This window comes from Ambystoma mexicanum, chromosome 6p (assembly GCF_040938575.1).
Source record: "Ambystoma mexicanum isolate Mex_15411 chromosome 6p, UKY_AmexF1_1, whole genome shotgun sequence".
Taxonomy (NCBI): domain Eukaryota; kingdom Metazoa; phylum Chordata; class Amphibia; order Caudata; family Ambystomatidae; genus Ambystoma; species Ambystoma mexicanum.
In genome coordinates, this window is record NC_090935.1 from 62,731,573 (window position 1) to 62,758,924 (window position 27,352).

Here is a 27,352-nt window from a genome sequence, read left to right on the forward strand (position 1 = left end):
CTGCGCAATAACTCTGCCAACCTTGAACCTCCTCATATGCCAACTTCATTGCATACCCAAGCTCAAGTAGGTCTTTTCCACAGTCCATCCTGCAGACTGTGTATTCAAAATACTTTTAGTGGGATCAAAGACGATACCCACAAAACTTTTGACCTTCTAATGCAGTGTTGTTCATTCTTCAAAACTCTACCAGGTCTTGAATTACAGACTGGTACCTGGCAAAGGATAAAGTGGATAGGGTAGAATCCTTGGGAATACCTTATATACTGGCTATTATCTTTCTGAAATTACAGGCCCCTCCAGGGTCTCGTAGCTCCATTCCCATATGTCCACCTAGAAACATGGTCACAGTTCTCCTCTTTTTTATGCTGTCACTCAGTTCATTGTTGTACTTAATATGTAATTCTTTTCATTGACAGTTTCATATTTTAAGTCGTTTATATTCCATGAAAGTATTTATATTGTTAAAGTAGGCCTTATTTTCATTTATTTTATTACTCGAGTTATCAGTTCATGGTTCTTACATATTTATCATATTCAAGATTTATTATAACCATTTAATTGGACAAAAGTGTGAAATATCTTAGCCGTTGGCATAATTATGGATCTATGTGTTGAAATTGAACCTGAAGTAGTTGCATTTTTTCCAAATGTTTTGTACCCATTTTTTTAAATATCAGATTTTGGGGTAGGTTACTGCCCCTGCACTTGAGGATGGTGGACTCACATGGGAGACAGATGCCGAAGGCCGGGGACATCACCTCCAGCCGTCCTTGAGTTTTGGCTGGGCTACATTACAGCTTTTCCCTTCGTGGAGGTTTTGGCACACTTCCGGGGCTCCCTGGTGGGGGAAAGCTGTAACATAGGCCAGCCGGAGCTCCAAGATAGTTGCAGGTAAAGTGCCCGGCCTTGGGCGGCTGTCTCCCATGTGGGTTGACCATCCCGCAGCCCAGCAGCGGTTCCAGGAAGCACCAGAAGGGTGCCACTCCCTCAGGGTAGGTGACCCTGTCAGTGCTCCCTGGGACCGCCGCTGCACTTGGAGGTGGTCACTCCATATGGGAGACAGCTGCCTAAGGCCAGGAACAAACTATCCTGGAGTTCTGGCTGGCCTGTGTAACAGCTTCTCCCTCTGGGAAAGGTCGGGGAACCTGCCGGGGCTCCCTGGGAGTCCTGCTGCACTTAGGGATGGTGGACCCACATGGTAGAGTCATGGGCCGGGGACATCACCGCAGACCATCCTGGAGCTCTGGGTAGGCAGCATTACAGAATTTCCCCTCAGGGAACGGATGGAGACCCTGCTGGTGCTCCTTGGGAGTGCCGTTGGACTTGGGGATGGTTAACACTTTTTCACCCATGTAGGTACACCCACAAAAGGTACTGTTTTCATCCAGACACCTTTGGGACGGTAGGCCATGTGTTGGCGGTATGTTTCAGTAGTTTCCAGATTGGTAATGTCTGAAAATTGTGTTTATTTTCCCTAAATTTCAGACTTTGCCGGGCTTTTGGGTAATAAATTCTAGGGCAATTGGCACAAGTTAGACCTCGGTGGGTTCCTACGGGAGTCTGCTCTCTTGAAACGCTCGGGTTACCAGTGGTTTAGCCCTTTCCATTTGCACCCAGGTAGTTGCACCGACACACGAGGTACAGTTTTCGTCAGGACATGTGTGGGTATGTAGGATGGTAGGACATTTGTTGTTTTCTCTTGGTTTAACATTTTCATACATTTGCTATTGCACTTTTTTACACAACCCTTTAATTTCCCTAATGTGAACTACATGTAGTTGCCGATTTAAGCACTGTATGCTTTTGTAACCTGCTCAAGTCACCTACCCTTCAAAAGGGCTGCCTGTGCTCTTTCAAAAATGGTATGCTTGCCATTCCTCACATTTATTTTCCTTATTTACACATGCTAAGTATGTCTGTTTAGGCCGTCAGCATAAAATTCCTGTGTACTATGGCTCCGTTTTTGGCTTATGGTACATGCAATTTCCTAACTGGAAAAGTCAGGGGAATGTAGCGGGGCACTGCTTTTCTAAATATTCATAGAAGCCATTACCTTACAAGTCCAACCATGTCCAGCACATACCTTTTGTTAACTGTAATTTTTCAAATCTTTCCCCAAACTATGGGCATTTTCCCTACATAGATGCTGCCTCACCTGCGCAAATCACCCTTTCCTAAACTTGGAATTTTGTTTACTTTTCAGAAATGTATGCCTTGGTCTTCCCTTTCAGGTTTCCTACCCTCCTCTTCCATTCCGTCCCCGCATGGACTATGGGGGGGGAGGGAGAAAGGGGTAAACCTGCATAGCTCTCACAAAATTGATGGTAACCTTATTTTTTTGGTTTTCACTCAACCTGTTCTTGAAAGCCTGGAAAATGGCAAATTCAGCACAGCAAATCATTTGTTCCTAGCTCTTACAAGGAAACACCCACAGGCGTCTTTGTACATAATTTTATTGGCATTGTCTGAAAAAACACGAAATGTGCTCCGTTTTCGGTTATTTTCTCTCACCCCCATACAGCAAACTAGGATTCCTAGGTGGCGTTATGATCACCTACATGTGGGAAGAAAGGGGGCCAAATTTGAGTGAGATATCACATATAAATAAAGCATTACAAGGGACTGAATGGCGACATACCGAAACCACCAAAAAAGGGCTTGGCGCGCGGGGGGGTGGGAGGCATTGGCAGTTAAGGGGTTAAAAACAAATAACACATTAGCTTAAAGAAATAGACAATTGGGTAATTGAAGTGTTTTTATTATGACAAGTGCTTACACTGTAAAGCAACAAATAATACATATACATGTGTAAACCAAAGATCAAATTGGTGGAGCTATATGGAGTGAACCTGCTTTACTTGGGGGATTGGAAGGAAAAAGAAGCCGAATAGTGAAACATTTATGGAAAAACAGTTCTCATAACTGCACGAGTCGCTGCAAGAATTGGATAAAAGAAAAAGTAAACTTTATTATTGCAAATGTTCACAATCTTTTGTCACAATATTTCCTGTAAGGGCTCAACAGATATCACAACTTCACACCTTCAGCAGGGGAACGATGATACACAGTGCCGGAGGTTTCTGACGCAATTATCGATCTATAAATTATTTGCTTTTCATAATGGTGCTGTAGTGTGTAAGTACAGGTAAACTATAGACAACTAAAGGTCTCAGAATATTTGCAAGTAAAAAATGTCACTCGAAATATGGATTTATAGGACAGTGGGCCTCATTACAAGGTGGGCGGAATGGGTTTAACAGCGCTGGTAAACCCAATCCACCCTATTACGAGGTTCCCTTGCGGGACCCCCCTCGGAACGTCTGGTCAGACCAGACGTCCTTTGCAGGTCCCGCAAGAGGACCATTCCCATTGAGCCCTGTGGGGGCTCAAATGGGGATGGGTTTTTTGAATGAGGAATTACCGGATCCTCCAAGGTTGGAATGGCCTGGTAATTCCTCATTCAAGGAACCCGGACCAGAGTCCATGGCTACCTCCAAACTCGTAATGCGGCCCAGTGAGTGAAAATAACATGAAAAGCAACTCACACTGCCTAAAATTAAAAATGCGATTAGAGTGGAAGGAACTCAGAAACACTTGACACGTTTCTCAAGTGCACCTGGCACTTTTTGAATCCATTATACTCTTGGCACTTTAGTCAGGCATTTGCAATAGTTACGATTTGCCTTGAAGGAATATGGTTCTGCTTTGACTTTATGACGCATTTGCACACAGCACTTTTATATGGATGTATAATGGATTTATATGTACAAGGCAGTTTTGTCAGCATTTAATATCAGGCATTCCAAGCGGAGTGGCCGAGCACGAATGTACAAACAGAATTTGGCCTGTAGACATTCTGCCCCAGTTCCATAAAAGGCATGATGTACTAGACATTAGCCCTTGACCTGAATGGGCTTGGCCATGGTAGCCAATGAAGATGGTGCACACATGGAGTAATGTGAGCACAACTAGGTGTTTAAGTGGCTACTCTGGCTGCAGAGTTCTGCAGGACCTGAAGGTGCCATAAGAAGTAGCCAGTTTGTGCCAGAAATGGGGCGTTGCAGTGTTCCATGGAGGACATAACAAGTAAGGACACCACAGTGGCATGTAACTGATAAAGGAGTAAACAAAGAACCTTACTATGGGGTTTTCAGTTGAAGATGGCCCCTTTGACATACTAGACTTAGCTTTTCTGTCTGCGGAATCTCAGATGACATATTTACCCCTAAAGATGGCCAAAAAGAGGGGGTCCAAAAGGCAGTAGAGGAAGGAGGGCCCACCACCAACACCTCAATTTTTCCCCTTGAAGCATCTATTACACATCCATGCACTCACAGCTTCGAGACAGGACCTAAATCTGGTCGTTGTCTCGACAAGAGAGAGACCTAAACGGACCAGGATCTGTGTGATCTGTTAAGAATAACAGTGGAAGCCGTGAGAGCAGATAAGCTTGGTAAGAGGTTACATGTACATGTTAAACAAAACCTGGAAGATGGAGGAAACCTGAGGGAATCCACATCTCAAGGCAGACGGTACAGAGTGAAAAGGGGGGGGGGGGTGGAAATTGACTGTTCGGTTAGAGGAAAGCAAAGAAAACCAGGAAAGTACGGCGTACGGAACCAGAAAGGCTGGCCCAGACGAGCAAGGCGGCATGGTCAACGGTATCAAAGGCGGCAGATAAGTCTAGTAATAAGCACCGACGCTGCCAGAGTTGTGCAGCCAAGCCGCATCATCAGCGTAGTAGACCAGCACCCCCTCTGTATCACATCCTGGACGAAAAATGGATTGAGAAGTGTGGAAGAAAGATTACTCAAGAAAGGGCAGACGAAGGTTCAAAAAGCTTCATAAGAAGATTCCAAAAGGGCCCCCGCGACCACCCCACCGAGAGGAGCGCGCTCCTCCCCGGCCATCCGAAAAAGGAGCAATAAGCGGCGTTACAAGACCCCAGGGCAGCAAAAGCAAAGGGGACGACCCGTGAAGCGAGCGGTCCCCAAGAAAACTTTAACTGCAGCTTTTGGGGGCAGAGTTAGTGGACCTGAGACCGCCAGCAGCGATGCCTGTGTGGCGACTGGCAGTCGAGCCGAGGAGATCAGAGAACCCACGCGGGTGGTGCAGAAGACGCAGGGTGCCCATTCAGCCAAGGCAACATAGGCGAGACTGGGGAGTGTGAGCGGACCACCGCGGATCCACTGGCAATACAGCAGAGCAGGCGCAGCCCGGACACCCAGCTACAAATGAGAGGGAGCGGGTAGTATTCCCCTGAAATCCTGCGCCTGCCTCTGCCCCATACAGCAAGCCCGGCTCCACGCAGCGCAGGGCCTCCATGAACCACGCGGCGCAGGGCCCCCATGAGATGTGATGCGCCCCAGCTGGCGCAGGGTAAGTAGGCATAATTAAGGGAGTTGGAAGCCATGAAGCAGGCGCACGCAAGACGCTCCTCTCCCAAACAACGGACATGGAGGTTTATGAAAGCATCTGCCCCAGCGCACCATAACCTACACTTGGAAGGAGACCCCCCCTATGGCAGGAGACCCGCAGCATACCCGGACCCCAGCAAAGGCCCATGCCCATACCATTCAGCAACATGAGAGGCAAACTGCAGTAATAGAAGGGTGACAGCACTAAGTCTCCTGCAGCATCACCCCGCTAACGGCCAGGGAAGGAACCCGGGGCGAGGGGTGGGGATGGCACGTGCCCCCAACCCTCAGCATTTGACTCTGCAGGAGAGCGCTGCTTCGCTCCACCACCCACCCTTATGAAAACTAACCCTGCCATGCAAGATTAACCAAGAAGGAACCTCCATGGGTTCAAGAGCATACTTAGGGGCTCAGGAGTGGTGGGAGCACGGGGGTCCCCCGGGAAGAAATTCAAGAAGCTCCTGGGCTCCAGGCCAGTGTGACACTGTGACCATAACCACTTTCACCTTTGAGCGTATTAGCCCCACAGCCCCCAGGGGGCAACCAACCCAGGCTCTAAAGGGGAGCTAGACCCCCGCTGCGCACAGGAGGGAGAGAAAAGCATCCCCTTCCTACAGAACAACTGGCCAATACCGCGGGGTCAAGAGGAACCTCAGAGGCCTGGGAAGAAGCCCCCTACAGTAAGGTGCAGGCAGGCACTCGCCATCAGCAGGCAATGTTGCGCAACAAGGCCAAGGAGGCCAAAAAAGGCCCTCAAGGACCAAGATCTCAATAAAACAGAAGGGACCCTCCAAAAGCTATGGAGAAATGAGGGGGAAGCCCCGGAGGAAGAGGATCCATGAGTGACAGAGAGGCAGCAGTTGGAGGAACCCCTGACGCTACCACAGGGGCAAGAGGTCACGAGCAAGGGGCTGCAACAGTGCTTTAAGGCATTCAGTGACCAAATGACTGCTACCCTTCAGACACAATTAAGCCTAATACGCAAAGAACCTGCACAATCCCTGCAGGAAATCAAAGGCGACAGTTGAATTGATATAAATGAAACGCAATTCAAGAACTCACTTAAAACACCCGGAAGATAGATGTATTAGTGAAGCTGCAGGCGGTAGCGACACAACCTGGAGCTCCACGCCAAGGACTTGGAGAACCGCTCGGGAAGGTCCAATATCAGGGTGAAGGGGCTGCCAGAAAGTGTGAGCGATGCCGACCTCAGGGAAACAATGCAGCACGTGTTCAAAGATTTGCTGGGCATGGCTGGGGGAGAAATTCTCAGATAGAAGGTCAGCAGCGAGAAGAACCCGGGGCCAGGCCAAGAGAAGTGGTGATGGCTTTACAGCGATACAACCGAAACAAATGGATCCTCCAAGCGGCGAGGAAAGCAACCCTGATAAAAGTGAACAGCGCCGTCAGAACTTTTCCAGGACCTGGCCAAATCCATACTATCAATGAGGAGGCAAATGGGCCCGGTGACCAAAGCCCTTACCAAAGCCCAGATAAGATCAAGGTGGACATTCCCCTTTGGAATGGTCTTCAAGTGGAAAGGGTGCCAACACCACATCACTACGTTGGATGAGGGACCCAAGATCCTGAATATTGAAAGGGATGCAGGGGGAGGACCTAATAGGAGGCCAGAACATGAAAGCCACCAAGAGAAGCCATGGGAGTGGAGAAGAGTAGAGAGGTCAGAGCCGAGACACAAACAATTGCGGGGTCCGGGGGGGGATAGCAACCGAAGCCCCAGGCTGAATAGGCTGTCCACTTAACAGCAGCAGGGGGGGGGGGGAGAATCACAAGACAAGGGTTAAGACCCGGTGGGGTTACACAGGGAATGTCCGCCTAAGGGTCGGCTCCGGGAGACGGGGGGTTAGGGGGTGACGGATCTTGGAAACAGGGGAGAGCAGAGGAATGGCTCTCCCCGCACAGTTATTCTCTGGGATGGGAACGAGATCAAGCAACCTAGGACGACATTACGGCTTGGGGAAGTTGAGCCGAGTCCAGCCGGAGGGGGATCGTTTCGACATGGTTACTCTCAGAACGTAACGGGGTATGGGTAGGGATCCAAATACTAAAACTCAATGTTAGGGGACTAAACACACTGACTAAAGAGACAGAAACTGGAGAACCTCCTCCAGGATACCAAGCCCGACATTGTGACGCTCCAGGGGACCGATATCCGTAAGCAAGACAGATACAGAATGAAGTTGAGGATAACCCCAGGTTCTGCAGGCCAACAACAAGAGCAAAGCTTGACGGGTCCTCATAGCGTTTAGACACCTACCTACCTGACATCGAAATAATAGGCACAAAAGTCGACAAGGAAGGTAGATTCCTCTTCGTCCAGCTACAATGGGGGGTGGCCTCTCACAATCGCCACAGTCTACGCCCCCAACTCAGGGCAGGAAGAATACTTGCAGGGGGTTTTGGAGAAGCTAAACCAGTTAACAACGAGCTAGCTAATACTGACGGGATTTTAACTTGGCGTGGCGACCATCCACGGACAGAAGCGCAGACAGGACACCCACATCTGAAGGCCCATCTAGTAAACTACAGGCTAGCATAACAGAATAGCATTAGCAGATACATGGCATGAACTAAAAGGGGACTCCAAGGGGTATACTACTCACATGTGCACCGAACATTCTCAAGAATTGATTACATATTGATTTCGGAGACACTGCTTTGCCAAGTACGGATCATAGAAAGGGAAACCATAGCCCTGCCCGACCACACTCCCCTGGAGCTAGAAATCCAATGGGAGGGGGGGGCCCCTGGAAGTGGCGGTTCCCCTGACATCTGCTGATGCAGTAATTTGCGACGAGATACACAAGTCCATCCGCAACTTCTTTGGGGAAAATAAGACCACGGAGGTGCAGGAACTTGTAGTATGGGACACCTTTAAGGCAACCATGCGGGGGGTGCTCATAGCAAAGCAGGCATCTCGAGCCAAACAGGAGAAGGCCCTCCAAGTGGACCTAGAACAGGGGTTAACGGAGACAGATAGGGGGGTAATGATCAGGAGGGAGTATAGGCATATCAAAGGGCAAATCGATATCCTACTAGCTAAACAAGCAGTAAAATCGCTCTGATTCTTGAGGCAGAAGTATTACCTCCAGCAAACAAGACAGGCCGGCTCTTAGCCAGGTAGGTTAAGCAGAAGGAGGCGGCAGGTACAATACGCCACATTCAGATGGTGGAGGGACAGGAAACCACACGTACAGAAGAGATCCTTCAGGCGTTCACAGAGTTCTATGCAAGCCTCTACTCTGTGGAGGCACCGGAGAGTGACCTCCAAAAGGCCTTCTTAAAATCTTGCTGGCTAAAAAGATTAGAACAGAGCCAGCGTGACGCTTTAGTATGGACGATTACCTAAGACGAGGTGCGTTCAGCGATCCAATCGCTACAACCAAATAAAGCCCTAGGCCCGGACGGGTACCCCGCCACATTCTATAAAGCATTCCATACCACATTAGTCCCGTTAATGGCATCCCTGTTCAACTCCTTCTCCGATACGGGCCGCATCTCCCAGTCCATGGAGGAGGCCAAGGTAATCCTCTTCCCTAAGCCAAACAAGAAACAAACCCTCTGTAGCTCCTACCGCCCTACTGCCCTAATAAACCTTGATGCCAAAATCTTTACAAAAAATTCTAACATCTAGAATGGATAAAGTAATCACTGATCTGATCCACCCGGATCAAGCAGGCTTTGTCAAGGGGCGACAAACTTTTGTCAACATTAGGCGATTTTTCCCACCTGATAGAGAAGTCAAACAGGGCAGTCCTGAGGGCAGGGAGTGTTAGCACTAGATGCAGAGAAGGCATTTGACCGAGTCAAATGGTCATTCTTGTTTGCTACCATGATGGTTATGGGGTTTGGCCCGGGACTTCTCCACCTGGTCAAAGGCAACTATGGAGCACCACTTATCAGGCTGGTTATCAATAGGCATGTCTCCCAGGCGATAAGGATCACTAGGGGTACTAAGCAGGGCTGCCCATGTCACCATTCCTGTACGCAAACTTTCTCGAACCCTTCCTAGCTAGAATTAGACAGGAGAGGGGAATAAAAGGGATTACATTCGGTGGGGAAGACCATAAGGCAATGGCCTTTGCCGACGACCTCCTAGTCGTGCTAACAGACATGGACACTTCCCTCGGGAAGTTAACAGCACTCCTAGGGGAATTTAGCAGAGTGGCAGACCTGAAGACCAACAACCAAAAACAACAGTAGATTAATGAAAATATTATTGGCTAATGCTTTCACTTTGGTTCGTCTTGCGCTGGTCCAAGAATGTTACCTCTAGCGGCACAATACGAATGCCCCCGGCCGTCCCTCTTAATCATGGCCCCAGTTCCGAAACCAGTGTCCTATTACATTATTCCTAGCTTAAGTATTCAGGTGACCAGCCTGCTTTGAACACTGTACTTTTTTCAAAGTAAACGCTTCAGACCCCCAGGATGCTCAGGCAGGGGCTGGGACAGGCAGTGGTAGCTCGCCTCACGGCGGACCGCCAGCTCAATCCCAAGATCCAACTACAAGCTTTTTAACTGCAGCAACTTTAATATATGCTATTGGAGCTGGAGTTACCGTGGCTGCTGGCACCAGACTTGCCCTCCAATGGGTAATCGTTAAAGGATTTAAACATTGTACTCATTCCAATTACAGTGCCTCGAAAGAGTCCTGTACTGTTATTTTTCGTCACTAACTCCCGGAGTCGGGATTGGGTAATTTCGGCGCCTGCTGCATTCCTTGATGTGGTAGCCGTTTCTCAGGCTCCCTCTCCAGAATCAAACCCCGATTCCCCATTGCCCGTGATCACCAAAGTACCATTGAAAGTTGATCTGAATGCATCGTCACGGTCACATGGATGTGCGATCGGCCTGAGGTTATTTAGAGTCACCAAAGCGGCCGGGCGAGCCCGGATTGGTCTTGGTCTGATAAATGAATGCATCCTGGGAGGTCCGCGCTCGTCGGCATGTATTAGCTCTAGAATTACCAGTTATCCAAGTAACAGATGGCACGATCAATGGAACCATAACTGATTTAATGAGCCATTTGCAGTTTCACTGTACCAGTCGTTTGTACTTACACGTGCATGGCTTAATCTTTCAGACACGCATATGCTACTGGCAGGATCAATGAGGAAGCCGCACCTGATGGAGGGTGGCAACGGGGGGAGCCGCGCGACTGCCTCAGAGCCAACCTGCGCACCCTCTTGGGCTGTCTGCAGGACCCGAGCGCCAAAGAGCATCCCTAGACGTGTGCATGTCGGGCGGACAGGTTGGTCACGCAGGCGCCGGCGGCCGGGCCTGCTCAGCCATGCCACAGGGTGGGTGGGAGGGAGAGGCCAGGCACAACTTGAACCGGTAGTGGGGTTTGCCAGCACGCTGCCACTGGTATGGCGACAGAGGGGGTCAGCAGCCAACGTGTGTTCCGAACTGCTGGAGAAACGTGCTTGGTGGAGGAGGGGCCGCGTCGTGGCTTGCGAGGGGAACCCGTCTGATCTGACCACTGGGGAGCTGCCGGGCTGCTTAGCCTTCGCTCTAGAGCTGCCCAAACGAGGGGGCCCTCCCCGAGGGAAGCAAACCCTTGACACGGTCCCAAGGCGGGTGGAAGCAAATTGCTTGAAACAGCCGAGGATGGCCAAGCAGTCCAACCCTAGACAGACCAAGTGCACCAAATCGATCCCATGGAGTGCTCGGAAGAGCACCCCCAGCAGGCCAGTCTCTGCTGGGGCATTGCGTGGGGCACGCCCCCCGGCTGGCCCGGGTTTTCACCATAGAGCCCGGGTTGGGCAACGAGAACCAAGAGGAGCGCAGACAGGTCCCTCTCACCCTGTCTATAGTAATCCGGAGGAAGGAGACTAAGTTTCGTCATCTGTGTACCCTGATGACAGAGCGGGACCTCTCGACAAAAGCCTCGGGCTCCTTAGAGACCCAACTGGAGAAACATTTTAAACTGACGCCCATCAGAACTTCCAGAGCAGCCAAGCCGCCTGGTCCTTGCAGACATTCCTCTGGCCAATAACCAGATGGCCGGGCTCGGAGAGCGGCCATCTGGTAGGTCAAAGCATTCCAATGGGCCTGGATGGGAAGGGCCTGACAAAAGGCCTGACAAAGGACAGGGCACCGGCAGGTGCCCAAAGGCATGGGCCAGCACCAATCGTCATCCTCGAGCTCTGGCAAGGCCACCTTAGAGTTTTTCTCCCCCCCCACATAAGAAGTTTTTGATCCACCCTGGAGCTTATCCCTCTGGTGAGGGACAGTCGCCCCACATGTGAGACAGGTACCCAAGGCTGGGTGCTTGGGGGGACCAGCACCCCCCCAGCCATCCTGGAGCTTTAGCAGGGCCCATTTAGAGCTTCCCCTTCCAGGGCTCCCCGCAACTACCGCAAGGCTTGGGGACTCCACCCACACGCACAAGGCTGGCACCCAAGGCCAGTGGGGGCAGCAGCCCCAGCCACCGTGGAGCTCTGGCCCGGGCCACCTTAGAGCTTCGCCCGCCACATTAGAACTTTACCCTCCAGAGAGGGACAGGGCTCCCCACGATCACCACCAGGCTTGGGGACAGTCAACCCAGACGTGAGACAGGCACCCAAGGCCAGGACACCCCCGCCGCCAGCCACCCTGGAGCTTTAGCAGGGCCCCTTTAGAGCTTTTCCCTGTGGGAAGCGATGCGACTACCACTGGGTCCGGGGGCTTTCACCCTGGAGCTCTGGCCTGAGCTGCTCCCACAACATTAGAGCCTTTCCCTCCAGGACTAACCCACAAACACTGTGGAACTCAGGGCCGGCCACTGCGAGAGCATTTACCCCCACGCGGAGGAAAGGTACCCGCTCAGGGCGCCCCTTGACACACGCACCTCGTCTTGGACCTGACCACAACTGGTTGATACTTGCTAGAGGACTGGGAGCAACCCACGAACGCCATTGAACTAAAGCCGGTAATTGCGCCACGGCCGCCCTGAAGGCCGCAAGGTGGCACTTCCATGCCAACCATAGACAAATGCAGGAGTCAGCCGTGGCAACCACAACTCAGGCCATCTGGGCCTACTCCCTGGGCCAGATGGCCCAGCGGCCGTACCTGCCCCCACCGCCCAGGGGCACAGGCTTAAGGTACCACCCCGCGTGCTCTGGGGTGGGTGCTTAAGCTGCTGCTTCTCTTCCCCACTCTGGGCTTAAGGCACCAACTCAGCGCTCTCGGGCCGGGGAGACACTTCCACGCCGACTATTAAGCTTACGGAACCCGACCGGAGACAAATGCAGGAGTCAGCCGCAACTCGGGCATCTGGTCCACCAGCCACAACTTGGGCCATCTGGGCCTACTACCAGCCCAGGTGGTCCAGTGGCCAGCCGGGCCTGCCCCAACCCCACTTTCCAGGGGCACAGGCTTTAGCTACAACCCCGCGCCCTGGGGTGGCTGCACCCTCTCTTCCCCTGCCCTGTTCGGGGCTTAAGGCACCACCTCGAAGGCCTGGGCCCAAGGCCATCTGGTCTGCCAGGCTGACCAGGAAAGGTGAGAAGAGTGCTCCCCGCCCAGCCCGCACACCCCCGCAGGTGCGCCCCTAGGGTGGGGGGTATTTTCCTGTGCACCCCGCAGGCCCCAGGAGGAAGGATGGAGAACCTTGGCGGTGCTGCCGCCTTGCAACAAAAGCTTGGCTCAGAGGATGACTTCCAATAGATCGCAGCGACGTAGCTGCTCTGCTACTTACGAAACCCTGAACCAGAATCAGGTTGTCGATGAATGATTTAGCACCAGATTCCCACAAACATGCGGTGCACTATGGGTGAGAGAGGTGGCCCCCATTCTGTCCACATTCAAGTCCTGAGGCAAGCGGCTCTACACACAGGCCCCAAGGCCGGCTGTCCTAAGCTAACTGATGCTCGACAGCGCTGCAGTATCACAGTCTGGGGTGGAAGGGGATTTTGGACGTAGAGGCGTTCAGCCATAATCCCACAGATGGTAGCTTCACCCCATTGGCTCCTCAGTCAAGCATGCACACCAAATGTTTGAACCTGCGGTTCCTCTCGTACTGAACAGGATTACTATTGCAACAACACATCATCAGTAGGGTAAAACTAACCTGTCTCACAACGGTCTAAATCCACCTCACGTTCCCTATTAGTGGGTGAACAATCCGATGCTTGGTGAAATCTGTTTCACAATGATAGGAAGAGTCGACATCGAAGGATCAAAAAGCGACGTTGCTATGAAGGCTTGGCCGCCACAAGCCAGTTATCCCTGTGGTAACTTTTCTGATACCTCCTGCTTGAAACCCAAAAAGTCAGCAGGATCGTGAAGCCCTGCTTTCACGGTCTATATTCATACTGAAAAATCGAGATCAAGCTAGCTTTTGCCCGTCTGCTCCGCGGGAGGTTTCTGTCCTCCTTGAGTTCGCCTTAGGACACCTGCGTTATCCTTTGACAGGGTGTACCACCCCAGTCAAACTCCCCACCTGCCACTGTCCCCGGAGCGGGTCGTGCCCGGCAGGTGCATGGTGCTTGGAGCCAGAAGCGAGAGCCCCATGGGGCTCGCCCCCCGCCTCACCGGGTAAGTGGAAAAACAATAAGAGTAGTGGTATTTCACCAGCGGCCCGAGGGCCTCCCACTTATCCTACCTCATGTCTCTTCACAGTGCCAGACTAGAGTCAAACTCAACCGGGTCTTCTTTCCCCGACGATTCTGCCAAGCTTGTTCCCTTGGCTGTGGTTTCGCTAGATAGTAGATAGAGACAGTGGGAATCTCATTCATCCATTCATGCACATCACTAATTAGATGACGAGGCATGCGGCTACCTTAAAGGTCATAGTTACCCCATCCGTTTACCCACGCTTCATTGAATTTCTTCACTTTGACATTCAGAGCACTTGGCAGAAATCACATTGCGTCAACACCCTCCACAGGCCTTCGCAATGCTTTGTTTTAATTAAACAGTCAGATTCCCCTGGTCCGCACCAGTTCCAAGTCAGATGCTAGGTGTCGGCCGAGGCAGAATGCCGGCGCTGAACCCCCAGAGGAAGAACAAGATTGGCGAACACTGCAGCTGGGGTGATCCCCAGGAAGGGATCGGCTCGCATCCAGAGGCTGACTTCCCGTACCTACATTGCTCTGACATGCCAGAGGTTGTCCGCCTTGGAGACATGCTGCGGATATGGGTACGGCCTGGCGCGAGATTTACAAAATCTCACCCAGATTTTTAAGGACCAGCGGGAGCTCACCGGACGCCGCCGGAACAGCAATGCTTTGCAAAGCTCGGGCCCCTTTCTCGGGGCAAACCCATTCCAGGGTGCCCTGCCCCTCACAAAGAAAAGAAAAGAACTCTCTGTGCGGCTGGGGGCGTGGCTACAGAGCCATGTAGGAGGACGTGTTTCCAAGGAGGCTCCTGATGATACTGAAATGATCCGAGAAAATGTGACACATTGAAACCATCCTGGTCTGAATACATCGTTTGCCCGAGTTCATGAACTAACACTGCCCAATTGGAGCTGGAGATGGTGAGGATCAGCGCTGTGATGCGAGCGAAATCAGCCGGAAGAATTTTGTGGCGGTGCGCTTGTGAGGAATCTAAAATGGCGATCCGCCAACAACAAAGAGATGTGGAGGACAGCTGACTCGCGAGCAGCCCGTTGTAGGAGAGAGAGCTGCGCTCAGATCGGGTCTGCCAGAAGGGGCCGCGAGTAGAGCGGAGCTGTAAAGACCCCCTGTGGCCACAGCGCGGAACCCGGGGGAGAAGCCCGACGTCAGAGTAAAACGGCAAACGAACAGTGCCGTGATTGAAAAGCGCATGCCCGGTGCGCGACGAAACGGGACTGGAACCCCAAGCAGTCCGCGTGTATGCGTGATAGACTACAAGGCTGCTCACCCATGAATAAGTGACAGTACAATATACACTGCAATACTCTGCAGTGTATGCGCAACACATACGAGGCACCGGCGTGCCCACAAGCAGCTGTAGCGAAGTGACGGCGTGTGAGCCGTCCAAGCATTATGGGCGGTTTCGCTTGCCGCCGCAGTGGAGACTTGGCCATTAGACAGGCCTATGACGGGGCAGCCTTTCGGGTCGCGCATGGTGTCCACGGCTGCAGGCTCCGTGTTGCGGCCATCCGGACCGAAGGTAACGCAATAACACGGATGTACAGGGCCAGCTTAGTATACGGAGTGCCACACAGGAAGACCCTGAAACGGATGCAATCAATTTTCACTGATAATAAAGCCGAGCACAGCCGAAGGGTTGCCTGAGACCTGACGGAGGCACACAGGGGGACCCTGATTAGATGTGATAGCAGCTCCTAGCAAAACAGCTTAATCATATTACCCTTTGCAACATGTATAGGTTCACGCATCCACCGGGGACAAGGGAGTTGATCTTGCAATTGCAGCACAGAGCAGGGTCATGCAGAGCGCTGACCCTGCAAACATGGAACTATTGCATGGTGGAATGTGGAACCAGTAACTAGAATGAACCGGTGGTGACCAGAGCACTACTGACTTATATTGAACTAACTATCACGTTACCAAGCAATTCTTTGAATGGGCTGCGATGCGGAGCTTGGATAGCGCATTCAAAGTGGTGCCAATGCGCGCGTGTATATAGACGCAGGGAGCTGCCCGGTATGCTGTGCACCAAGCGGATCGATCAGAGGGAGGCGACGCTGGGAGCGTCCGTCTCCTTTAACGAGGTGACGGGAGGAGAGAAAAGAGCACCGTTGCTGCTCACAGACAGCTGATGATAAGCTGAAATGCCCATGACACAATAAACCCAGCGCCGCACCGTGAGACGAAGAGGCGCAGGCACACATCGGCAACCCAACCTGCAACAAACTCCAATAAACCATCCTGTGGAGGCTAGTAAACACAATAGCACAACGAAGAACAAGACATGCCTATGATTGATTTACGAATGCTGATCCAGCCACCCGAGGGGCACAGACAGGCTTAGACAGAAACACAGAGACTTGCAGCCGCCTGAAGTGGGAACAAAGAGACGCAGACAACGTGCCCGAGGTGGCCGCAAGAGGTAACTGCAGATGAAGGTGTACAGGGTTGCCCCATGAAAGTGGGGACCAGCAAGAGTGGCCACCGGAGCCCGCAGAGCCACACAGCGCCAGGCAGACAGCCCGGGGAGCTAGATCGAATGGGGCAGGGTCCTTAGTCCTGTGAAGGCTGAATGAACCCACATGGGTACGTGGGAGGACACAGTCCATTCTAGAAATAGGGGAGGTCGCTGGAGGACACCCCTGAAACGATCAGGCCGGGCCTAGACATTTTGGGCAACTTAGCACGTTCTAAAAGAGGACAGCACATTTTGGGGCCGACTCACTTTACCCTGATGCAACAAGATGTCCAACAAACCCATCAGACAGAAAGGCAAGCAGCCCACACTGGACGATTTTGCCAAAACACCACCAGGTGCAGAAGGGGCCAGGAAGAAAGACAGGACCCCCGCTGGGGGCCCAGACATTATGGGCAACCAGGAGGTACTTGCGGCGATTGCTGACCTGAAAGTGGCCTTGGAGACCAAACTGGGCCTGGCAATCAGTGAATTGAAAGCTGCACTTGAGCTCAAAGTTGGAGCGGTGCAGGAGGACATAAATCTTCTCCGGCAAGACGTACGATTGTTGGCTGAGCGCACAGAGGACTTGGAAAAAGAGGTGGCCCCGAACACAGCAGCCTGTGCTGCCCATAAATCTGAACTTCACGCGTTGGTACAACGTGTGGGCAATCTGGAGAGCAGGTTGGAAGAGGCGGAGGGACGCGCCCGAAGGAACAATATTCCCATTGTCGGAAGGAGCTGAGGGAACTAACCCTACGAATACATCGAGTCTATGCTATTACAGGAGATAACCGGGGGAGCCCTGTCCTAGGGGTTCGCTGTAGAGAGGGCACACAGGGCCCTGATGAGGAAGCCACCGCCGGGGAACCCCCCCCCAGGCCGGTGATAGCGAAGATCCTAAACTACCGGGACCGGGAAAAAATCCTTGAACACTTTCGGAAGGACGGCACGAAACAAAGAGGTGCTGCGAACATAACGGCATACCCGGATTATACCTTGCAAGTACAGCGCAGCCGCATGAACTTTGGGTCCGTGAAAAGAAGATTACGGGATGCAGGCCATAGGTACATGCTGCTTTATCCAGCTAAACTGAAGGTTTTCTACAAGAGCAGAACCTTGTTTTTTGGCACCCCAGACGACGCCATGGGATGGTTAGATGCGCAGAGCTGTCCCCAGGAACCGGACATCCAGGGAGCAGAAGGTGGAGATAAGTAACATGCGTCGGTAAAGCGCCCTAGGTGCTGCAGCTCATGACAATGGGAATATAGCATTGCATATACCGGCAGAGGAGTGTGTTCAGAGCTACAATTATAAATATGAGACGGTGGCACTGGAAACCTTGATATAGATATAGGAGCTATACGGAGCATGACCTCACACCCCCATAGCGAATAGTTTAGTTAGGTCACTGGTAGTTCGGTGACACCCTGCTGGGTTCTGGACTGGGGCCTTTTAGGGCAGAACCAAACGCAGGGGGGGCCTGAGATCCAGGGATGGAGCTGGGCACTTGTTGGGGTTGACGAAGGGGGGGAGGTGGGAGGGTGAGAGGGGTGTGCAGTGGTTTTAAGTTGGGGAATGGGGAGTTGGGAAGGGGGTTGGAGGGAAGTTTGATGGGAGGGAAAGGGTATTGAGCCAAAATGTGACCCTTAAGAGGCGGGATATCATGGTGATGGCGCCAGGGTGCCTTACAGTGGTTACCTGGAATGTCAGGGGCCTCAACAGCTATCTGAAACGTAACAAGGTGATGATGTATCTGAAAAGGATGAGGACCGACATAGCATTATTGCAAGAGACCCACCTCACTAGGGAGAAATTGGAGGTGGTTAAGAAGAAGTGGAGGGGGTGCCTGGTGGGATCCACATACTCGGCCTACGCTAGAGGATCATCTGGGTGGCGCCGCAGGTGCCATTTCAGCTGCTTCAGGTCACGGGTGACCCAGATGGCAGATTGACTGTTGTGAAGGGTATATTGGAAAAACGAGAAGTGTGTATTGTAAATTTATATGCCCCTAACCAGGACACAGCGGCTTACTTTAGGACCCTGTACGGTAGAGTCGGCCCTCTGCTGGGTGGTGAGATTATTTGGGGAGGTGATTTTAACTGTGTACTTAACCCTAATGTTGACAGATCGGATAGTAAGATAGACAAACCAACCCCAGCAGCAAAGGTGCTACAGGCCCTCCCGAGGGACTTCGGCTGAGTGGATGTCTGGAGGCAGTTGCATCCAGTGGATAGACAATACTCGCACTATACGGCACCACACGCCCTTCACACAAGATTAGACTATGTGTTCGCCTCCACAGAGTTGGCAGAAGAGATGGAAGGTGCAGAATACAAAGCTAGGGTGCTTTTGGACCACTCCCCCCTGGTCCTGGAGTGGCGGCATCAACCTCCCAGGGCACGGACTCCCACTTGGAAACTCAGAGCCGAGGCTCTGCAGGACCCGGGATTTAGGGAGGATTTAAGAGAGGCGATCACTGAGTACTTCGAGATAAATACTGGTAGTGTAAACTCTATGAGAACTGTTTGGGAGGCGTTTAAGGTGGTTTTGCGGGGGGTTGCCATTTCGAAGTCTAGGGGGCTCGAGGGGGGCATAGAGCAGAGTGGAAGGAAATTGAGGAGGAGTTGGAGGGCAGAATGCGTACGGAAGGCACCGCTGATGAGGACAGAGACAGGATAAGGCAATTACAACAGGCCAGTGGGGACTGCTGGGACAGGTTATGTAAACTAAGCTATAAGAAATACGTGGAGAGACAGCACGCAGGGGGAGATAAGCCGGGCAGGTTGCTGGCCTGGCTATACAAGAGTGAGACGCCGCAAACGGTGATCAGGGAAATTAAAGGCAAGGGAGGGTGGACTCAGAATACCCAGGAGGGGGTGAATGAGGAGTTCCTGAGATTCTATAAACATCTTTATGAGGACCCAGGCGGCCCCAGAGACCACAAAATTCGGGTAAGATTGGAGGACATGGGCCTGCCCACCTTAGATGAGGCAGAACGCGCAGACGTAGATGCCCCTATTACGATGGAAGAACTCGAACTAGTGGTTCGCTACTTGCCCACCTGTAAGGCCCCCGGGTCCGATGGGCTTCCAAGTGAATTTTATAAAACCTATGAACAAGAGTTGCTTCCCCCGCTGCTGGCCATGCTTAACCAGTCGTATGAGCAAGGCAGGCTACCAGAGACCCTGCGAGAGGCGGTGATTATTCCGCTTCTGAAGCCGGGCAAGACTATCACTGATTGTGGGTCGTACAGGCCCTTATCGATGCTCAATCAGGTTAGTAAAATCCTCACTGCTGTACTGGCAAATAGGCTTAAGGCTGTCATTGGTAAACTGATACACGCCGACCAAACAGGCTATGTCCCGGGCAGGAACATAACTGATAATCTCAGAAGACTGCATCACATCCTTGACCAGACAAAAAATGACCCAGGTGAACTGGCAATAGTTTCACTAGACGCGGTCAAGGCCTTTGAGCCAGTGAAAAGGCCCTAGTTGATCGTGACCTTTAAGGGCTATGGAATGGGACCGGGATACCTCAGGTGGGTGACAATGTTATACAGCTCCCCGATCGCCAGGGTCAAAACGGGTGCTATCATTTCGGACAAATGGTAACTAAGCAGAGGCACTAGACAGGGCTGCCCGTGGTCGCCCATGTTATACATATGGGCACTGGAGCCATTGGCCACCTGCCTGAGACAGCAATACAAGGAGATAGGTATTCGCACTGCGGATGGCATGCACCTTGTTTCTTTATATGCGGACGACATACTGTTATATTTACGCTACCCAGAAGAGAACATGCAATATATTCTAGACATGATGGAGCAATTTGCCGTTCTCTCTGGCATAGCGGTTAACCCCAAAAAGTCTACCGTGATCCCTCTGGGGAGATACAAGCTTGTCTTGCCCAGGAGTCTGCCAGTGTGGCCGATTACCCTGGCACACAAAGTCGTTCCGATATCTCGGAATTGACATATACCATATGGCAGAAGAACATGCACGCAACACGGTTAAAGCAGTAGAAGGAATTAAGAACAGCATGGGATTCTGGTCCAGGTTACCCCTGGCTATGGTGGGGAGGGCTGCTCTGCTAAAAATGGTAGTTTTGCCCAGACTGTTGCATTTCTTTGTTAACATCCTGCATGGGATCCCGAGGCGCTTTTTCGCTAGCCTCCATAGCCTGTGTTGGAGCTTCATCTGGGGCAACTCCAGGAACAGGGTGGCCCTCTGGAAACTACAGAACTCGTGTGATAGGGGAGGGATCAACCTGCCAAATTTTGAGCTATACTATCTGGCAGGGCAGCTGCAGTATGTAGCAAGATGGCGGTCTGGCGTGGAGACGGCAGAAACCAGGCTGCTGTGCAGGGAACTGCTCCCCTTCTTTCACAAAGAAGTGGTGTGGCTGTCCAAGTCGAGGGTCCGGGGGATGGCGGGGCTGCTGGTACTGGGATGGGAGATATGGCACAGAGCGTGGCAGATTGCGGGACACCCGGTTCCGTACTCTATGCAGGTGCCGCTTGCAGCACTATGTGGAGAGGATCCCCAGCTGATACAAGGGGTCCGCAAGTACTGGGAACCAGTGGGACTGGCCACCCTGGGAGACATATGGCTGGAAGGGGAGGCATTAGAGTTCCCGAACCTGATCGAAGATACTGGGGTGCATAAAGGGCAGTACATAACTTACACCAGAATTGTCAAGAGAGTACGAGCGAAGTGGCCAACAGAGGTGCTCACCGGACAACCGCATGCCACCATGGAGGCTATATATGATATTTCAGAGGGTGGGCACGAGATTTCCCGCATATACGAGCTGTTGGGGTCCAAGGTGGGGAAGGACTTGACCCAACAGACAACTTTGGGAGGATGAGGTGGGAGAGCCCATGTCGGATGGGCTCTGGAAAAGAGCCCAAAGATATCATAAAAAAGTGTCCCGGAATGCAAGGCTCCAGCAGATCCAACTATATGTCACACATAGCGCATAGCTCACCCCCAGTAAGATCGCTAGGTTTGGTGGCCATACGACTCAGAAATGCCCTAGGTGTGGGGTGGAGGAGGCTGGGCTACTCCACATGTTTTGGGCCTGCCCTGAGGTGGGACGGTTTTGGCAAGAAGTGAAGGCACGCTTAGCAGGAACCGGTATTACACTGGAGGTGGAGTCGGCCTGGGCATGCATGCTGGGGGGATTCCCTAGGCCACGTAACTTAAAGCACATAAGCAAAATGAAAGATCTAGCATATGTCCTGGCCAAACGAAGGATAGCAATGTGCTGGAAGGCAGCCCAGAGGCCGAGGATAGAGTTGTGGTGGGCTGACCTCTTAAAATGGGCAGAGGCAGAAACGGCTGTTTGGTGGGACACGGTTTGTAGGGGAGGGGAGGAGGAGGTAGGACCTCTAATTGAATGGAGGCAGCTGGTGGCTACCATGAGTGGCCCCCCAGTCTGATCAGAGCGATGATAAAACGGATAAAGAGACGACGATAAACCCGCCTGAAAAATCACAGGATGATGACATGGACATATTGGCTCAAGTTAGGGGGGAGGGAGGGAATGGGACTGGACAATGCTGATTGTAACACTCTGACGCTGAATCTGATGATGGAAGTCCCAAGAATTGTGTGTTATATAAAATTAAAAATTAAAAAAATAAATAAATTAAAAAAAAGAAAACTGTGCGGCTCCCGCCGGCTTCTCTGGGATCATTTGCATTACCGCACTGGACGCCGCAAGGGCGCCCGTCCCTGCCACTCTGGATTTGGGGATCTGAACCCGACTTCCTGTCGATCGGCTGAGGGCAATGGAGGCCATAGCCCATCCCTTCCGAACGGCGCTCGCCCATCTCTTAGGAATGACTGACCCATGTTCAACTTCTGTTCACATGGAACCCTTCGCCACTTTATTCTTCAAAGTTCTCGTTTTAATATTTGCTACTACAACCAAGATCTGCACCTGCGGCGGCTCCACCCGGGCCCTTGCCCCAGGCTTCTGTGCGTACTGCAGCAGCCCTCCTACTCGCCTGACTTAGCCCCCGCGGCTCTCAACGCCGGCCTGGTATGGGCCTGATGCTCCAGGGCCATCCATTTTCAGGGCTAGTTGATTCGACAGGTGAGTTGTTACACACTCCTTAGCGGATTCTGACTACCATGGCCACCATCCTACTGTCTATATCAACCAACACCGTTTCTGGGGACTGATGAGCATCTGCATCATGCGCCTTAACCCCGGGTGCGGTTCATCCCGCAGCGCCTGTTCTGCTTACCAAAAGTTGCCCACTGAGCACTTTCATACAATACCCGGCTCCACGCCAGCAAGCCGGGCTTCATACCCATTTAAAGTTTGAGAGCAGGTTGAGATAATTTTGGCCCCAAGACCTCTAATCATTCGCTTTGCTAGATAAAACGGGTTTCCGTGCGCCAGCTATCTTGAGTGAAACTTCGGAGAGAACCAGCTACTATATCATTCGATTAGTCTTTTGCCCCTACACCCAGTTCGGATGACCGATTTACACATCAGGACTGCTACGGACCTCCACCAGGCCGAGTTCACCATCTTTCGGGTCCTATCACACACGCTCATGCATCATCTCTGACAGAGCGGGGGAGAAGGGTCGGTGGAGAGCCCAACGCGACAGGATGCCTCTGCAATCGCCGGGCACCAGCCCTCAACATCATGACATCAGAGGGTTTCATTCGTCCCTCTGACTCGGGCAGGCGTTATATTCTTAGTCAGTGTTTCCAGACAGGTCAGGTGGTTAACCGACCGCTGGCGCCCTTTGTGGGCCTCCCCGCCCGGCAGCATGATGTGGTTGGGGTGTATTGAGGGCAGTCCACCACAGTCACATCGGGAGCCCCGTCTCCCGTGGCCACTCTAGCAACCCCCAAGAGGGGCCAGGACAGTTGCCGGATAAGGGCCCGGTGGTGGTCTATCTCCCTCAGCCCCGTGGACACAGCAAAACTGCTGTCAGGGGGCTGTAACACTCTCTGCTCGAGCAAACAGCCACCTGCCCCCTGGGGCCTTCCCAAATGCACTCTGCTGGGGCTGGATGTGCCCGGGCCACAGACCCGCAAGGGCCTCCACCGTTCCAGGTGACCAACCTGTCTGCCATGTTGAATCCTGTGGGTGGACTGCACAGACCCCACCAGTTTACCGCTCAACCGTTTCACACCCTCTTGAACTCTCTTCAACTTTCCCTTACGGTACTTGTTGGTCACCAGTCTGGCGCCCGTATTTAGCCTTAGACAGTTTACAACACGCTTTGGGCTGCATTCCCAAGCAACCTGACTCCAAGAAGACCTGATCCCAGTGTGCAAGAGGCCGCTATCGGCCTAACACCATCCACGTGGGGAGACTCGATCAGAAGGACTTGAGCCCCCTGAGCGATGCCGGGGAGTCGGTCTTCTGTACGCCACATTTCCCACGCCTGCTGCTGAATGGGGATTCGGCGCTGGGCTCTTCCCTTTTCACTGGCCGTTACTGAGGGAATCTTGGTTAGTTCCTTTTCCTCTGCTTAGTAATATGCTTAAATTCAGCAGGTCACCATGTCTGATCTGAGGCCGTGGTCGGGGAGCACAAAGCTCAGGGCAGCTGGCCTCTGACCCGTATGGGGGGTTGCCCCAGCCCTTGGCACAGGCAAGTGTATTCTATCCCAATCTGTGACCGAAGCCCACATGGTCACGAGGTCCGTGCTCCATGGTCATCCTGCGCCGGCAGCCGTGGGACACCAAAGACAGCCACACACAGCACGGCCAGGTGCCCTGGGGTAGGGTGAAGGTGCGCCAGGCTTTTTTAAAGCCTGCTGCTGCGGCCACCACATCCGGGGCGCGTCGGCCACCCGGCCCTCCCGAAACCAGCATGAGGTGGGGAAACTGGGGAAACCAGGACGCGTCGGCAATGAGCTTGTGCGCCAGATCCAAGGATCCAGCGACGGTGCTGATCGGGGTCTGACCTTAGGGGGATGAATGGAATGGGGTCCCTGCGACAGCCCCAGCCACGCCCCTGGGTGAACCCCGGGGCGATTGATGTACAAGCGACCCTCAGACAGGCGTAGTCCCGGGAAAAACCCAGGGCCACATGGTGTGTTCGAAGTGTTGATCAATGTGTCCTGCAATTCACACTAATTCTCGCAGCTAGCTGCGTTCTTCATCGATGCACGAGTCGAGTGATCCACCGCCAAGAGCCACAGGCAACTTTTTTTGTCCTAGACGTCGGCCTGACCCTGCCGGTGCAGGAGAGGTTGGGGGAGGCAGCGCTGGCTGTGGCAGGCTATACCCCAGCCCGGCCGCATAGGACCCAGCTCCAGGTACCTGGGCAAGAGGGAAGGTCACCCACTGTGCCAGCGGGCCTGGCCATTGCTCACACACAGATGTGGGCGGCTGGAACCTTGGCGCCCACCGTCAAGTGAGCCAGCTGCACCATGGCTCATGCCTGGCTTGCCCGGGTGCCTGTCTGCCTGGGGAGGCACCCCTCAAGAGCAGTCAGGTTTCCCTCGGCTCCCGGCTGCCCCCAGTCAGGGCTTCCCTGGTGACCGGGGTGTGCCCACCAATGCCCAGCCGCTGGCAGGTCAGAGAGAGGAGTGTGCACCCCCGGCCAGCGCAGATGCGGGCTCAGTGAGGAGAGGGGGCTGGTTGACCACACGCACCGGACCGCTCTGTGAGAGGTCCCCCGGGCTGTGGGTGTGCACGTCTGGGATGCAACCGAGGTCGGGCCCACGGCTCTCCCTCCCGCTGCTCCGCTGTTAATGATCCTTTATGCCCCCACCCACAAGCAGAAACCATTCACACTCAAATGCCCCATTTCTCCTTCCAAACACGTTCCAGATTCAAATGCCACCTCCCCTCCTGACCTACATGCCACCATCCCTCCATGCGAACCCACACAAAGACACCAACATCCGTCCCTCCATACCTACACCAAGATGCTCCACCCCTCAGAGCCACACCCATATGCTTCATTTCTACCTCCACACTCAGATGGCGCCATTCGCCCTCTCTCTATACCCACACCCGATTACCCCATCCCTTCGACACACACATGCTCCCACCACTCCAATAAACCAACATCCTTCTCTCCAGACAAACATACCCCATGCCTCCATTCACACCCAGATGCCCCCTTCCTTCCCACCAGAGCGCTCCAGCCCTGACCCACATGCTCCACCATTCCCTGACATGCCCCCATCATATGCCCATTCCAGATCAACAATGCCCCCTCCGATCCAGACTCCACGATGCACAATCCCTTCCTCAAGACCCATACCATGATGGCCCATGCTCCCTCCACACAGAAAGATGCCCCTATCTGTCCTCCGACGAATGAGCCCCAATCCTTCCCTCCAGACCCACACCAATGTGCCCCATCCCTCCCTCCAGATGCACACTAATGTGTCCTATGCCTCCCTTCATACCCACAGCAATGTCCCCATCCCTCCCTACAGACCCACACCCATGTGCACCATCCCTTCCTCTCAGAACCACACCAAGATGCCCCATCCCTCCCTCTAGACCAATACCATAATGCACCATCCTCCCTCCACATAGCAAGATGCCCCTTGCATCAGATGCCCATGTGCCGATCCTGAATCACATGCAGATAGCCCCAGCCAACCCCCTCTAAAACCACCCATCCTAGTATGGCCCCATCCGCCCAGACCCACAACAATGTGCCCCGTCCCCTCCTTCCAGACCCACACCAATATGCCCAGTCCAACTTCCCAACCCACACCTAGATGACCCATGCCACCCTCCAGAACCACTGTGCCCCATCTCTCCCTCCAGAAACACACCCATGTGCACCATCCCTCCACCCAAATCCACACCAATGTACCCCCACCATCTCCATCCAGAGCCACACCAAGATGCCCGTCCAACTTCCCAACCCACACCTAGATGACCTATGCTACCCTCCAGACCCACTGTGCCACATCTCTCCCTCCAGAAACACGCCCATGTGCCCCATCCACCTCCCTTCAGAGCCACACCAATGTGCCCCACCACCTCCCTCCAGAGCCACACCAGGATACCCCGTCCAACTTCCTAACCCACATCTAGATGACCCATACTATCCACCAGACCCACTGTGCCCCATCTCTCCCTCCAGAAACACACCCATGTGTACCATCCCTCCGCCAAGATCCACACCAATGTGCCCCACCACCTCCCTCCAGAGCCACACCAAAATGCCCTGTCCCACTTCCCAACCCACACCTAGATGACCCATGCCACCCTCCAGACACACTGTGCCCCATCTCTCCCTCCAGAAACACACCCATGTGCACCATACCTCCACCCAGATCCACACCAATGTGCCCCCACCACCTCCCTCTAGAGCCACACCAAGATGCCCCATCCGAATTCCCAACCCACACCTAGATGACCCATGCCACCCCTCAGACCCACTGTGCCCCATCCACCTCCCTCCAGAGCCATACCAATGTGCCCCACCACCTCCCTCCAGAACCACACCAATGTGCCCCCACCACCTCCCTCCAGAGCCACACCAATGGGCCCCACCACCTCCCTCCAGAGCCACACCAAGATGCCTGTCCCACTTCCCAACCCACACCTAGATGACCCATGCCACCGTCCAGACCCACTGTGCCCCATCTCTCCCTCAGAAACACACCTATGTGTACCATCCCTCCACCCAGATCCACACCAATGTGCCCCCACCACCTCCCTCCAGAGCCACACCAAGATGCCCCTTCCCACTTCCCAACACACACCTAGATGACCCATGCCACCCTCCAGACCCACTGTGCCCCATCTCTCCCTCCAGAAACACGCATGTGCACCATCCCTCCACCCAGATCCACGCCAATGTGCCCCCACCACCTCCCCCCAGAGCCACACCAAGATGCCCCATCCAACTTCGCAACCCACAACTAGATGACCC

General features: G+C 53.2%; 1 non-coding gene across 1 annotated transcript; it reads right to left on the reverse strand.

The window, feature by feature from the left end:
• Window positions 1–24,489: 24,489 nt before the first annotated feature.
• LOC138512509 (5.8S ribosomal RNA) lies at window positions 24,490–24,640 on the reverse strand. The gene has a single exon (XR_011281317.1). It is a non-coding gene; the product is annotated as a 5.8S ribosomal RNA (ribosomal RNA).
• Window positions 24,641–27,352: the final 2,712 nt, after the last annotated feature.